The following is a 14,473-nucleotide window of genomic DNA, read 5'->3' as shown; positions in this document are numbered from 1 at the left end:
TTGCGGTACGCGGGCCTCTCACTGTTGTGGCCTCTCCCATTGTGGAGCACAGGCTCCAGACGCGCAGGCTCAGCGGCCATGGCTCACGGGCCCAGCCGCTCCGCGGCATGTGGGATCTTCCCGGACCGGGGCACGAACCCGTGTCCCCTGCATCGGCAGGCGGACTCTCAACCACTGCGCCACCAGGGAAGCCCCCCACTCTCTTCTGACCACTTAATGATCTCTATGTGGCAGTATAACTCTGAGAATGTAGAGAAAGTCAGCATTTAGTCTCTAGATATCATTCCTGTGCTCTGAAATGTTCATCCCACAACCACGTAGCGGAAGAAGACCATGGGTGAGGCCTTTGCTTATGGGGGGAGGCCCTCAAAGCTTTTCTCTCCTCCTTTCCTTCCTCTCTCTCGTTAACTCAGGAAGCCAAGCATCCCAGATGCGGCCATATCATGGTACTATGTACTCGACTGCCCCACTACTTCAACCTAGGATGCTTCATGAGAAAAGAACTCCACAAACTCAAGCTCAAGCTCAAGCTCAAGCTCAGGATCCAGGAGCTCTCATGGCTCCTTCTCCTGGAGCAGCCCTGCGTTTGGGTCTAAGGGGCTGGGCGGATAGATAGGCCTTAGATGGAATCCTCCAGCAAGCCTTCTCCTTGAGCAACACCTCATGGTACGCCCGGTAACTACTATGAGCCCCAGGTGTTACAGTATTTGCAATAGTGAGAGTGGAGTATCTAGGCAAGAATGGTTTGTGTCCACAGATATGTGTGCAGTGGTTGGAGGCATCAGCAATTGGTACATTCTCTGACTGTTAAACATGCTGACCTCTCACGCAGAGCTTTTGTAGCTCTGGGCTGGAGAGACTAGCCACTGCATGTTAACGGGGTGACAGTGCCTGAGAATTCAATGCTACACTGGCTGGAAAAAGAATTACTCTCTTGCATTTTTATTGTATATACACTTTTCAAATCACTTTTAACTACGCCATCTCATTTGATCCTCACATGATTTTGCGAGCTTAAATAGGACAGGCATTATTAGCCCCATTTTACAGAAATCTAACCCAAGTCTTGGCAAGTTTAGAGTTAAGTCTGCAATGGTAGTTGACAGCAGTGGCTCAAACCCACTCACTTCACTCATTCCTTAACCACAAGCAAATAACTTAATGCCTCTGGGATGCAGTTGTCTTATCTGTAAATAGTAATGAAAATAATTGGGTCTCGCCCACAATGTAGATGATACACCTGACGTCTATAGCATAGTGGCTGCCTGCACACAGTAAGAGGTGATACCCATTAGTTACTGTGATTCCTGCCAGAGATCCCACAGCTAATGTGCGATTACGTTAGAACTGGGACTCAAACCATCTTCTTCTGGTTCTAAGTCCAGCAACTTCCCATTATGCATCAGTGTGAGAGATTTTAGACACAGCTCAGGCTTCATCTCCTTCAAGATGTATTCTCTATCCCATTGCATTTCTGGCCACGTGTCGCACTGCTCTTTCCTAGTTGCATTCTGTACATCACTAGCTCACCACACTGTGTATAAATCTCCTAGATTCTAAGCTCCCTCAGGATTGGGACCATGTCTCATTTGTCTTGGTATCACCAGAGCTAGATCATTGCCAGAACATAGTAAGCACAGTCAATGTTTGTTAACTTTAACTCAAGGATGGCACCCTGATAGGAATTTTGATAGGAAGCAGTCTCCTGTACAACATTTGCCACAGAGACCACACCATATCCCTCTGCCTGTGTTTCTTTGTTCTGTTTGACCCCCTTTTGTCTTTTCCCCCCTTTTGTCTTTTATCTCTTCTCCTAGAGATCTATTTATTAGCTATGCCTATAATTCTCCAATTCTCATGCAGTGTCTGAATAAAATCACAGTTTAGCTCCAGCTGTGTAGATTTCTGCAACCCAATATGAAGCTCCTGCCTGATGCTGAGAAAACACACAGATGTGATTTATAATCAGATTTCAGGGGAATGTGGCATGTTGTCAAGGTTTCATTTCTGGCCAAACAGGAGGGAGGAACTGAAAATGGGGCTGCCAGAAGATGAAAATGTCAGGTAGCGTGAAACTCAAGACTCTAAACAATTGGAGGAGGCTATGATTGTCTTTGTTGCTGCTGTTGTTTTGGCTTTATTTGTCTAATTCAAGAAAAATGAATTATACTTGAGCAAAACAAAGTCACTGCAGATTATACATATGAATGCATATCTATAAATATACAGAGATATACATGCATATATGGAGGTATATGTACATATGTCTTTGTTTTCTGGAATTAGAAATTTCCATCCTATATAGCAAAGCCTTGATATACAAGCCCATCTTCTTATTTAATCAGTGTTATTAATATTAAATTATTCGAAATGCTTACTATGAGATAATAAAAGTCATAATCATAACCCACTGTCAAGCATTAGCTATTGTATACAATGCATTGAATGATGTGACCATTAGCCATTTACTAAATGGAGCTCCATTCTAATAAATTAAACAGTTTTAAGGAGGAATTTCATAAGCTTAGGGGAGCATTTCAAGGCAACAATTGATTAACTAAACATAATCAATCTATCTTTTCCTTCCATATTAGAAATCTTATCGCTTTGGACGATGTATTGGAAAACCAGTTTTTGCTATTTTTGCAAGTCATCATGAGAAGGAAAACATAGTAACTGCTTAACTTCCAAACTTCCAAAAGGATGTAATAAAATATTTAGTGCTACTTTAATATGTGAAATACACGAATAAGGGCTCTTTAGATTGGTACAACTATTTTTAAGCTCTTCTATCCTTAAGAGAATAACAACCGTGCTTAATTTAAAACATTACACTCCCTGTATTTCCTTGGTATGAGAAAATATAAGCAGATTTGACTTCACATTGTTTTGGTAAGAGCATAGTCAGCTGACGAAAGGTGGGCTGTGACCTGTTAATCAATGACAGCCTGAGCTAACCAGGAGAGATGGTCAGGGTAGTTTTAAAATCAGTTGGTAACACAGTCTAATGGTAAAATCGAGGGATGATTTTTTTCAGACACCTAATGTTGCAAAAAAGCCACGCTAGGGCTTCCCTGGTGGCGCAGTGGTTGGGAGTCCGCCTGCCGATGCGGGGGGCATGGGTTCGTGCCCCAGTCCGGGAGGATACCACATGCCGTGGAGCGCCTGGGCCCGTGAGCCATGGCCGCTGAGCCTGCGCGTCCAGAGCCTGTGCTCCGCAACGGGAGAGGCTGCAACAGTGAGAGGCCCGTGTACCGCAAAAAAAAAAAAAAGCCACGCTATTAATTTTTATTATAGTTGTAATTTAAACTGGCTCTCCAATTTTGCAATGATTACATAAAAGATTGATCGGTGCCTAAAACACATTTGCTCAGGGAAAGTGAGCAGTTTTTAAATAAACAGCTTACATTTCCCTCATTTAGAAAATAATGAGAGAATACAGTCTTCTATGCATTCAAAGCTTTGATGCATTTGCCTTCATGGTAATATAGTATCACTTAGTTTCTGATGATGGATTAGCTGTGCCATAAGGAAAAAAAGAGTATTTTCTGTGAGTGACCTCAATGACCTCAGCTTCAGAAGAAGAAATGATGAAAGCATTAACACCCACGTTCTGCATTGAATGGCCTTGAACAGGTCCTGCTTTCACTGCCTGGTTAGAAAAACTTGGCTGAGAGCAAGAAGTGCCTGTAATCCTTTTAGTTGTCTTTTACCTACTGTTTGCTTGAGTGATGGCTCCTGCGGTCTCAGTTTATGTAACTTTGATTGAGGTTAAGGAAAGAAGGAAGAAGCATTCCACCAGGCAGGTTTAGGAGGAGATGTCTAAGCTTTAAGTCACCTGCGAGATGTTAGAACACAAAACTTCAACAGAGAGTAAAATAACTTTGAAGATCTAATTGGGTTTATACAGTGATTCATGAATCGGGGAGCATCCCATCTAGCAAGCAGACAGATACTCCCAGGAGTTGTACAGAGTGAGAGGCTTTCAGAGGCAGAAGGAGGGTGGGGCAAGGAAGTTAGCAAAGAAAAGAGAATTATTTTAAGCCTGGACATCTTGGAGGGGAGGAAATGTAAGTGGTCTTACCTTGCAGTCTACCTTGCTAGTGCTAATCAAAATTTCCGATTGATTGACTATATAAAGGTCATAATCTCGAAAGAGGCTGAAACTGCAATGAAGTCTTGGTGTGCTGTCCGTGGGAGCAAAGGATTCTGTTTGCAGCTTGTTAATTTTTCTTGTAACAGGGACTATCACGAGAGTTCTATGTTTTAGGAGTCCTGAAAGGCAGGATTCCAGGCCAATTTAGAGAAAGGAGAATGTGGAAAGAAAAAAAGGATTCCAAGAGAAAATAATCTAAGCCAAAAACTCTGATGAGAAGCCAAGGGTACAGTTCAGAAATTCTGTTTAAAGTATGAATAATAGGCTGTTTTAAAGCCCAGTCTTCAGAAAAAAACTCTCAGAGGAGCCCTGACCCACTCTTTATCTTAGACTCATCCTGTCCCTAGATCTCTGAGTTGCTGTCATTGTACATTGTAGAATACCAGGATGATATTGCTACAGAAGAAATGGTCAACGTCTCACTGAATCAACTGGGAGTTTCTCATTTCCTAGGGGAGGTAAGAACATGATGAGGTAAGGAAAGGAATTTAGCCAGTGATGTGCTAAATGTTTCACAACTATATATATACACATATATTTATTATAAATTGTATAAATGTAAAGAATATGTAGCACACAATTTATGAATAATAATAGAATATATAATACTCTTCACTCTGTATCCCATATAGCTAAATGATTAAATGATTCTTATAGAATACTTTTGTTGATTTTTGCCAAACTCTTGCATCCATGACCGATCTATAGTTGCAACTGAGAAATGTATATAGCTCTTACCTGAATGTTGGTAGATATTTTCATTTAAGTCAATGAATAAGATTACATAAAACAAGAAAGATGTATGTTGGAACTCACTTGTTTGTCAATGACTTTGAGTACTGGAAGAATAGTTCTTCAGTTTTTTATACTATTCACAATGCAATGACCGAACATATGGCACACTTAAAAAGTTTAATCTGGATTATTTACATTGTCTCTATCACTTTCTTAAGTGCAAACCAGGGATTGGCCAACTTTTTCTGCTAAGGGCCAGATAGTAACTGTTTCAGGCTTTGCGGACCATATGGTCTCTATTTCAACTATCTCTTTCTATACAATTCTGCCATTGTAGTATTAAAGCAGCCATAGACACGTTGACCTGAAACAAACAGACTGCAAGATATTTCTCTAGCAAAGATGGGTTTATGCAGAATCAGCAGATAATTGCAATTTGGTGTCTGCAAGCTATCCAAGTACAAGTCCCTGAACGGACTTACACCACATTTCAAGCACTCAATACCACATGTGGCTAGTGGTTGCCACACTGGACAATGAAGCTGTATAATATACATAGTATGTTGCACTAAAGGAGTATTAAATAATATAATATGTGGTGAAACTCAATAAGAGGTTGCCTTTGCCACGTTTCATTCATTCATTCACTCATTTATCTGATATTGGCTGAGCACCTAGTTCACAAGCAAGTGTAGGGACAGAAGGAAAACTAATCCATGGTCCATGCTTTCAGGGAATTCAGAGTCAAGCAGAAGAGATAAGAGAATTGACAAATAAAAATAATTAGGATGGGGAACGTTAAAAGTGCCACAAGAGAAGCACAGAGAGAGAAAATGCTATGGGGCTTCAGCAGAGGGAGAGGCTCTATCTAGCTAGAAGATCAAGGAAAGTTGGGGTCACTTAAACTGAAAGAAAAAAAAAAAAGATGGGTAAAGAGTAGGCGTTCAGAGTTATGGAGAAGGGCACTCCAGGCAGAGGAAACAGCTTGAACAAAGACATGGAGGTAAGCCAAGCATGGAGTGTCCGTGAAAGGTTCTGTAAGCTTGGAGCTTAAGGTGAGTGAAGAGAAGGAAGGTGAAAGGCTTGAGGGGAAGGCAGTGGACAGTCATTACAGCCTATGAGCTAGGGACAGATGCCATCTTCTGAAGTTTACTCTAGCAATGCTGTACATAATTTGAAAGAAATATTGAGAGATGGTGCTGGGACTTCTGGAATCCTTTGGGTGAGAGGTACTGAAGTCATGAACTAGAAGAAGGAAAATGAAAATAAAAAGGAGAGGATGGGGCTTCCCTGGTGGTGCAGTGGTTTAGAATCCGCCTGCCAATGCAGGGGACACGGGTTCAAGCCCTGACCCGGGAAGATCCCACATGCCATGGAGCAACTCAGCCCGTGTGCCACAAGTACTTAGCCTGGGGTCTAGAGCCCGCGAGCCACAACTACTAAAGCTCGCGTGCCTATAGCCCGTGCTCTGCAACAAGAGAAGCCACCACAATGAGAAGCCCGCGTGCTGCAACGAAGAGTAACCCCCGCTCACCGCAACTAGAGAAAGCCCGCGCGCAGCAACAAAGACAAAAGGAAGGACCGTGCAAGAAATACTATTAGAGGTTGAATGAATATGATTCGCAACTGCATGGAATGAGGAGAGAAAAGAGTTGGAGATGCTGGGGTGTCTAGTGTAGTACTGATGCACTAACAACAGCAAACAAAGGAAATCTGGGAGGGAAGATGATGACCCAGTTAGGGACATACTGAATTTTGTTGCTAAATTTTTATTGGAGAAATAAGTAATAAAGATATTTGATCTTCTTAAGTACACACGTAGAGAGGAAATAAACTAGTGTTTAGGAAAGTTGGGACTCTTTCCCCTCAGCATCTATAATTTTAGGCAAGCAGCCCCACATCTCTGTGCATCACCGCATTGACCAGTACTGATCATTTTTTGAGGTCAGATCTATATTTCTTTCTATTATCTATTAATCTTGCTTTAAGTCTTTAATAGAAATGTTGCTCCTCTGCCAAAAGGAGGAGGGTACATTCCCTGGGGTCCCTAGCTAGAATACATGAGAAATTCAACTGCTAACCTGAAAAAAAGAGGGAATTCAGAGTCCTTAGTCCTGCATACATTTTCAGGGTCTGGTTCCAAATGCATGTAAGTAAATTGAGGCATGCCTCCCTGGAGAAAAGAGACATTCCCATCCGCCATGTTGCATAACCTGAAGGCATCAATTCACATCACATACTATACTATGTTGTACACCTGGGGTACAATGTGAACGGTCCTTCCTGGTCCCCTCCAACACTGCAATATTGGAGAGCTTACTGTTGTTCTCATTGGTATCACATGATTAATGGGGTTGGGCGGGAGTAGAAAGGAATCATGTTACCCTTTGTTCTCCATTTTAGGCAAGACTAGGAACCTAGGTTTTTAGGTCCTTAAAGATTGCAGGGTACTTATCAAAGAAGTAAAAGTAATATCAGTGCTATAGATACATTCCAACATTAGTTTCAGAACAGATATTGCCATTATAATATACTGATATTAATACTAACCAGGGATCCAAGGATTTCTGGACAAATTCTCTTATCAATAAAGATAGAGTTGCCATTGCTGTAATGTTCTGTGGGGTAAGCACATTCTGCATCTGCCTGTCTCCTCCACAAAAGGGCTTATATATCTAGAGAAAGTGAGGTCTTCTGTAAGGGAAGAGGAAGATTATAAATCTTCATTATTCAATGTAGGACGAGTAATTTTAGATCCCAAGATAACGCAACAAAAGAGTGATGATAGTGTTTGTTATCTTAGGCTGTTGATGTGTGAATGTTATTGACCATAAATTTAATCATGATATCTTGGGACTGTAGCAGAATTCTAGGACTTCATTTCCTAATGTCTTCATTACAGCTGTAAATCTCAAAATAAATACAATCCTTACAAGGAACGCATCAGCAGCTGGGGTAATGAAATGCTACTTGCCTTCTGCTAGGTAGACTTAAATTAAGCAAAATGTGTGCTCTTGATTACATAATAATTCTTTACAGGCAAATGTTCCACAGTAAAAATCTGCAACTTATCAGAGAGGGTTCCATCCCTGGGGTCCCTGGGCATGTGCATGGAGATGCTCAAGCTCAAATGCAAAAGATAAATGGGACCTGATATTTTTGGGCTCCTGGAGCCCTACTAATTAGATGATTGGGCACAAAGATGGGTTTTTTCTTCTCAGATTGGAAATGCATTTGCCATGGAAAATCAACCAAATAATCAACAAATATTTATTGAAGAGAAACCATCATCCTCGTTGTCATCAACTACAACAAACATTTCTTTGTGTCGGTAACACACACATTACCTATACAAGGGGTGAAAAAGCCGTAAGACATGGATTAGGCAACAGAGGATCAAACATCTCTAGTAGGGGAAACTAGATTTTAAGATGTAAATGGAAAGTATATGGTAAGAGACATAGATAGACACAGCCACTTTAGTGAGCATTATTCTAGATTCTATGAGACACTTAATAAGAAGTGTAAGAACTAATTTCTGTGCTGAGGGAAACCACAGTTTAATTGGGGAATGGGGTCAATAAAAAACAGTAAGAGAAAAAGAGGATATTACACTATAAAGAGCTAAGTAGTAAGATGCAGAATGAGGACCTGTGAAGATTGGAAGGAGAGAAAGAGAGCAAGCAATATGGCATCATCAGTCAGGGATGTCTCCCTAGAGTGGAGGGGGCTTTATGAGTCCTTTAAAGTCACGGAGACTTTGAAGACGTGAAGGGGAGAAGGGAGGGTTAATGGCTTCAAGTGAAAATCTCCTCAGTTTTGCAGACCAACTTTGAAATGTTGGTCTGCAAAGCATTTATTCAACATTTATTCAGTGTCCTGATGGGGGGATCAGACATTCTGAATGGGAAGTGAGGAACAGGGCATTGTGCCTACAACTTTAGGGTCCACTGGCGGGCATGCTCTTGTGTTTGGAAACCAGTTTTTTGTTCATTCAGTAAACATTGACCAAGGCCCTCTCATGTGCTAATATTGTGCTGGGTGCTAGGATACACAGGCAGGACAAGATACATATGCATCAAAAATATGGCAGAATGAACAGGTTTAATTACAATCCAACATGATTGGATAAATGCAGGGATTTAGAGGAACACAGAGGAGAATCCCCAAACTCAGGCTTGGGAAGTCGGGAAGAGTTGAGATGTGAAGGATGAATAGGGGTCAGGCAAGGGACTTGGGATTGGAGAAGGCATATCCAGGTGGCAGGAATGATGTGGGTAGCAAGCCTACCTGGCTGGGTTTGAGAACCCAAAGTTGTTCTGTTTGGCTGGAGTGGAGAAGCAAGGGTTGAGGTTGGTGATATCGGCAGATGTCAAATGGTAAAATATTTCTAAACTGTGTTAAGGAATTTGGACTTTATCCTGAGGACACTGGAGAGTCAGTGAATCATTTTAAACTGGGGATCGACATGATAGCATCTGTTCAGAAACCTCATCCAGGCTGCAGTAATGGAGAATAGATTGGATGGTCCAGGTTCAAAGCTGATGCTACTTACCGTGGCATGTTCATACCCACCCAAAATAAGGAGAAAAGGAGGTGGTCCTGTCTCCTCTAACCATGCTTATTTGTCTACCTCTTGACTCAAGATCGCACAGTTTATTCCTAGGACCATGGAATTCTGATCCTTAGTATCTACAGGAAGGTTTTTCTGATTCTATCTGGATCCACCCCAGCAACAGGTAATGGCTGCTCGAATTTCTGTCTGCTCACCCTGAGAGCACACATAACAATCACAGGATTCAGCCCGATCATGTTGTGGAGAAGAAAACACCAGAGGATTGTAGTAACTCAATTTAAAGCCTGCTGAAAGCTTTAGTAAAGGCTTCTATGGCTGTTCAGAGAAATTGCATGAGGTAAGAAAGCCATCACCACAGCCACAGAAGAGCTGGTATTTCAACAAAATTAAAATGTTCTCTCAGGAAAGGCTCCATCATGCCCTTGAATAACTTTTGAGATCTTGAGGTAAAGGGAAGGGACATGTGTGATAAGAAAGAAAGTATGTTCTGGTTATACACAGCATTCGGCTTATGTTCCAAGAGCTCCAAATCTGTTTTTTCTTTTCTTTTTTCATCTCAGGTGGTATAAGAGCAAAATTGAGCTTATTTCACAAGCTGTACTTCTAGTAAAATTTTAAAGTACTTAAAAGGTTATCTTGAAAATGAGATAATAAAAGGGACATCTGTGCATTCTTTTTATTCTAGGATTCTGAAATAGTAAGCAGACCAGAAGCATTCCAGGTTAGCAGAATCTGTGTGTGATTGCAGTTGTTAATATGCACAATTAAATGCTGATTCCAATCATCAGGCTGCCAGACATAAATACTGCTTGGAGAGGGTTGTCTTATAAGATGACAAGACTAATAGTGCAAACATTGCAACACCATTCAAAGGAGGAAGGAAGGCATTCTGGAATTTTACTAAAAATAGGATGCTTGTAACTGAGAAAGGAAATTAGAAGTGCATGCTCTATCCATGGAAGTTGACCATACATTCCATTCCAAATAGCAGCACTCACTTCCAAACCACTCTTTGAGCTAAAAGGAGCTTCAAAGGAGGAAGAATAAGAGATTGCTAGATCTTTTGTTATTTGGACAATAGATCCTTTCTTCCTTCCCTGCATGCAATTGTACAGCTTTAACTGAATAAATAAGAACTTAGTGGAACCAATAAATATGAATATGTTTCTAAACATAAGAAACAATGGTTGCATTTCTGCAATATTTAATGTGTTTTCTAAAACCAACACACATACTTAATTTTGCTCCATGAACAGATTTTTTTCAGTTGCATGTGGGGAATTATATTATTGTTTTGATGCATTACTTTTAGGTTCTTATCCCAATTGCATGAAACTACTTAAACAGAAGGAAACATGATCTTGGAAAGAGAAGATAGAGAGTTTAAGTCTGACATTCAGACATGAGAAAAAGCATCTTATTGGAGAGCATATCCCACCAAAAAAGCAATTTATTTCTGGCACAACAAGGATACTAAACTTCCTTTTTGTTGGCACATTTAATCCATTTTTGGAATCCTTAGTAATTTTAAATTTCTAATGCTTGAAGCTAAGCCCAAACCTGAACACTTTCACGGGGATAAGAGTTGAAGAGGATAAAGCACTTTGGAAAATTCTGCAGCAACCCAGATGAGAGATGGTGGTGGGAGAAAAGGAGATGGTGAGAAGTAGGCTGACTCAAGTTACATTTAGGAAGATGTAGTGCAGAAGAAGAGAAGAATCAAGGAGGACTTCCATTTGTTTGAGCGTCTGGATGGTGGTGGTGTATTTAAAGAGATGGGGAAGAGTCGTGGATGGGGAAAGGATAGAGCAGAGTGCAGATAAGAGTTCTGTCCTGACCTCTCTCTTTCCTTTCTTTGCTCCTCTCTCCCTCTTTCCTTCCCTCCATTCTTTTCTTCCTTCCAAGGAAGGTGGGAAGGCAGGTGGAGAGAGGATGGAGCCCACACAGATGAGTATTTTAGGGGGTTGGGGGCTTTGTAGGGACTGGGCCTGCACAAAGAAGTTGTGAAGAGGCAGGCTGGTGGGATCAGGAGATTACATAAGGGGGATTAAGCAAATAGTAAATACATCGAGGAAACCCGGAGCCGGGTTTCTCACTGTTGTGGAGGAAGGTACAAATATGGAAAGGGGGAAAGCTAGAATGAACCCTGTGGTGTTGGAGGGGAATTGGCTATATCTATATGCATTCACAATGTGTGTGTGTGCCTATGTTTGTACCTATACATGTATGCATACCTCACATGTACACACAAATGTGTATATGTGTATGTAAGTATATATGTGTGTGTTTGTACATTAATGTACATATATTTACTAGATCTGTCCAACACCCATGCTGAAAAAAATACAAAGCAAAAGCCACATATTTCCCTGTGTAAAGCTACATTGTATAGTAACTGGAATACTGTTCAGAGCAGTGGCTAGAATTAAACAGTACAACTATATACAAAGAAAGAACCTAGTGGAAGTGATGTCGTGCAGCAATGAACACATCTGACGCTCAGTTCTTGACTTCTAAAGAGCACTCTCCACTGAACTACTCAAATGAGATGCTCCTTAAAGAACTGGCTGACTCTAGGGCTGGGCAGGGAAAAGAACAAGATGAGCTTGCAACACCTTTTTGTACCGGAAAGTAAGGAAGAGCTCAAAGAATGATGGGGCTATGTCAATAACACACAGAAGCCGTCTTGAAGAGGCTTTTCCTGGTCAAATATGGGAAAACTTGAGCATCAAAATAAGTAAAGACAGCCATGGATTACAATTCCTTGAATAATAAGGGAATACATGGATGCACACTGATATAAATAAACAAATAACTGAAAGAGGATAAAGCTTTTCTTTATAGTAGAATGCCAACACTAAGTGTAAAATGAATAATGGAATTAGAGAAATGCCATCATAGTCAACCGTCATAGTAATAATTGATACAGGCAAAAATTATTGATGATGCTAAAGATAGTGGGTGAATGTGGGATGCAGAAGGGGATTTTATTATAGTCTCAAAGCAACTCCCTATGAAATACTCATTAATTACTAAGGGTGAAATGTAACTTCACAGTGGAGAAACCTGACAGAAAGCTTCTTAATCAAGTAATCAAAGTTAAAATATGAGGAAACCTCAAACAAACTCATACTGAAGGACAGCCTGCAAAATGACTTACCTGTAACCTTAAAGGTCATGAAAGTAAGGAAGGACAAAGGAACTATTCCACAAAACAAAAATCAGAACTACCATATGACCCAGCAATTCCATTCCTAGGTATATATATTAAGAAAAACTCTCCAAAACAAAAAAACACTAATTAGAAAAGATACATGCCCCTCAATGTTCATAGCAGAGTTATTTACAGTAGCCAAGATATGGAAGCAACCTGTGTCCATCAACAGATGAACAAATAAAGAAGATGTGGTATATATACAATGGAATACTACTCAGCCATAAAAAAGAACAAAATTTTGCCATTTGCAGCAACGTGGATGGACTTGGAGGGCATTATGCTAAGTGAAACAAGTCAGAGAAAGATCTCTATGAGATCACTTATATGTGGAGTCTAAGAAATACAACAAACTAGTGAATATAACAAAAAAGCAGCAGACTCACAGAAACAGAGAATAAACCAGTGGTTACATTGGTGGTGGGGGGGCAATATAGGGGTGGGAGTGTGGAAGGCACAAACTGCCGGGTGTAAGATAGGCTCAAGGATGTACTGTACAACACAGGGAATACAGCCAATATTTTGTAATAACTGTAAAAGGAAAGTAACCTTTAAAATTGTATACAAATTAAAAAAAAATTTAAAAATTGCTGTTGGACTCAATGACAGATTCATGAGATAGCTCTTAAGCTTCTGCTCAGAAGTGATACATGTTCCTTCCTCCCTCATCTTATTGGCCAAAGTAAGTCATATGGTCAACTCTGATGCTGATGCAGAGGGTGTAGTATAATCCTTCCATAGAAAGGGGCACAGCCAGGAGGGGGATGCAGCACCACTGTGTCTGGTGGAATCTCAGAAAAATACTGAAGATCCCGGGTACAAACCGTTGTTCCTTAACCTGAGGAGTCAAGATGTTCCAGGGCTGACATCCATGCCCTGGAAGAAGGCAAACGTGGACTACAGAAGGCCCAGGAGGATGGGCTTAGTAGGGAAGAGCAGCAAAAATGTTAACCAACAGTATAATCTCTAGAAATTAAAAACAATTTAGCTCTCTCCAGCTTAAAAAAAAAAAAAAAACCTGTATGCTTTCCACTATACCATGTTTCCTCCCCTCTTTCGGTTGGCTTAAAAGTATTAAAAGTCTCCATTAAAATGCAATTCTTATCCAGAAGGGGAGGCTCATTAGGCCAGTATCAGCCAATATTTTAATTTGATTTAATTCACTGTTTTCCAAAGTTTGAGAAATGCAGCACCATTGCTACATAGATGATATTAGTAGCACATGGGTGAATATTTTTTACCCGTTCTACATATCTATTTCTCCTCATGTACGTTAAACTAAATAACATAGCAAACTTGCAATTTCACAGATATTATTGATTAAAATGAAATTAAAACAATTATTTACAGTTAAAAAGTAAGTCATTTAAAATAAAAATACTAGGTAAATAACAGTGCAGGTGGTTTAAAGACAAAGCAAAAAATGTGAGGATGGCTGACAAATGACAAAAGTTTAGGAGACACCAACTTTGTTTATCAGATTAACTAGTTATTTCCCCACGGAAAGGGAAGGTACGTGGGGAAGACACATTTGTACGGTAGTGGGTGTGAACGTGGGAGGGATCATGGAGATGTTGTTGAGTCTCTGGATCCCTGAGGTTTGAGAAGACATGTCACCCCACGGGTCATAATAAGGGGGCCATAGAAGTTAAGGAGGATCACAGAAATGTGGCATGGAGAAAAAGATCCCTGTTTCTTCATATTATTGTGCAGAGATGGCTTGGCTCTGGTGTTTAGTGACTGGCAGCCTTTCTTCTAGGTGGTGAATGGCCAGCCTACTGAAGGAGGAATA

Source organism: Lipotes vexillifer, unplaced genomic scaffold (assembly GCF_000442215.2).
Source record: "Lipotes vexillifer unplaced genomic scaffold, Lipotes_vexillifer_v1.1 scaffold120, whole genome shotgun sequence".
NCBI lineage: Eukaryota > Metazoa > Chordata > Mammalia > Artiodactyla > Lipotidae > Lipotes > Lipotes vexillifer.
The sequence above is the reverse complement of the archived record's forward strand: the minus strand, read 5'-3'. Positions refer to the sequence as shown.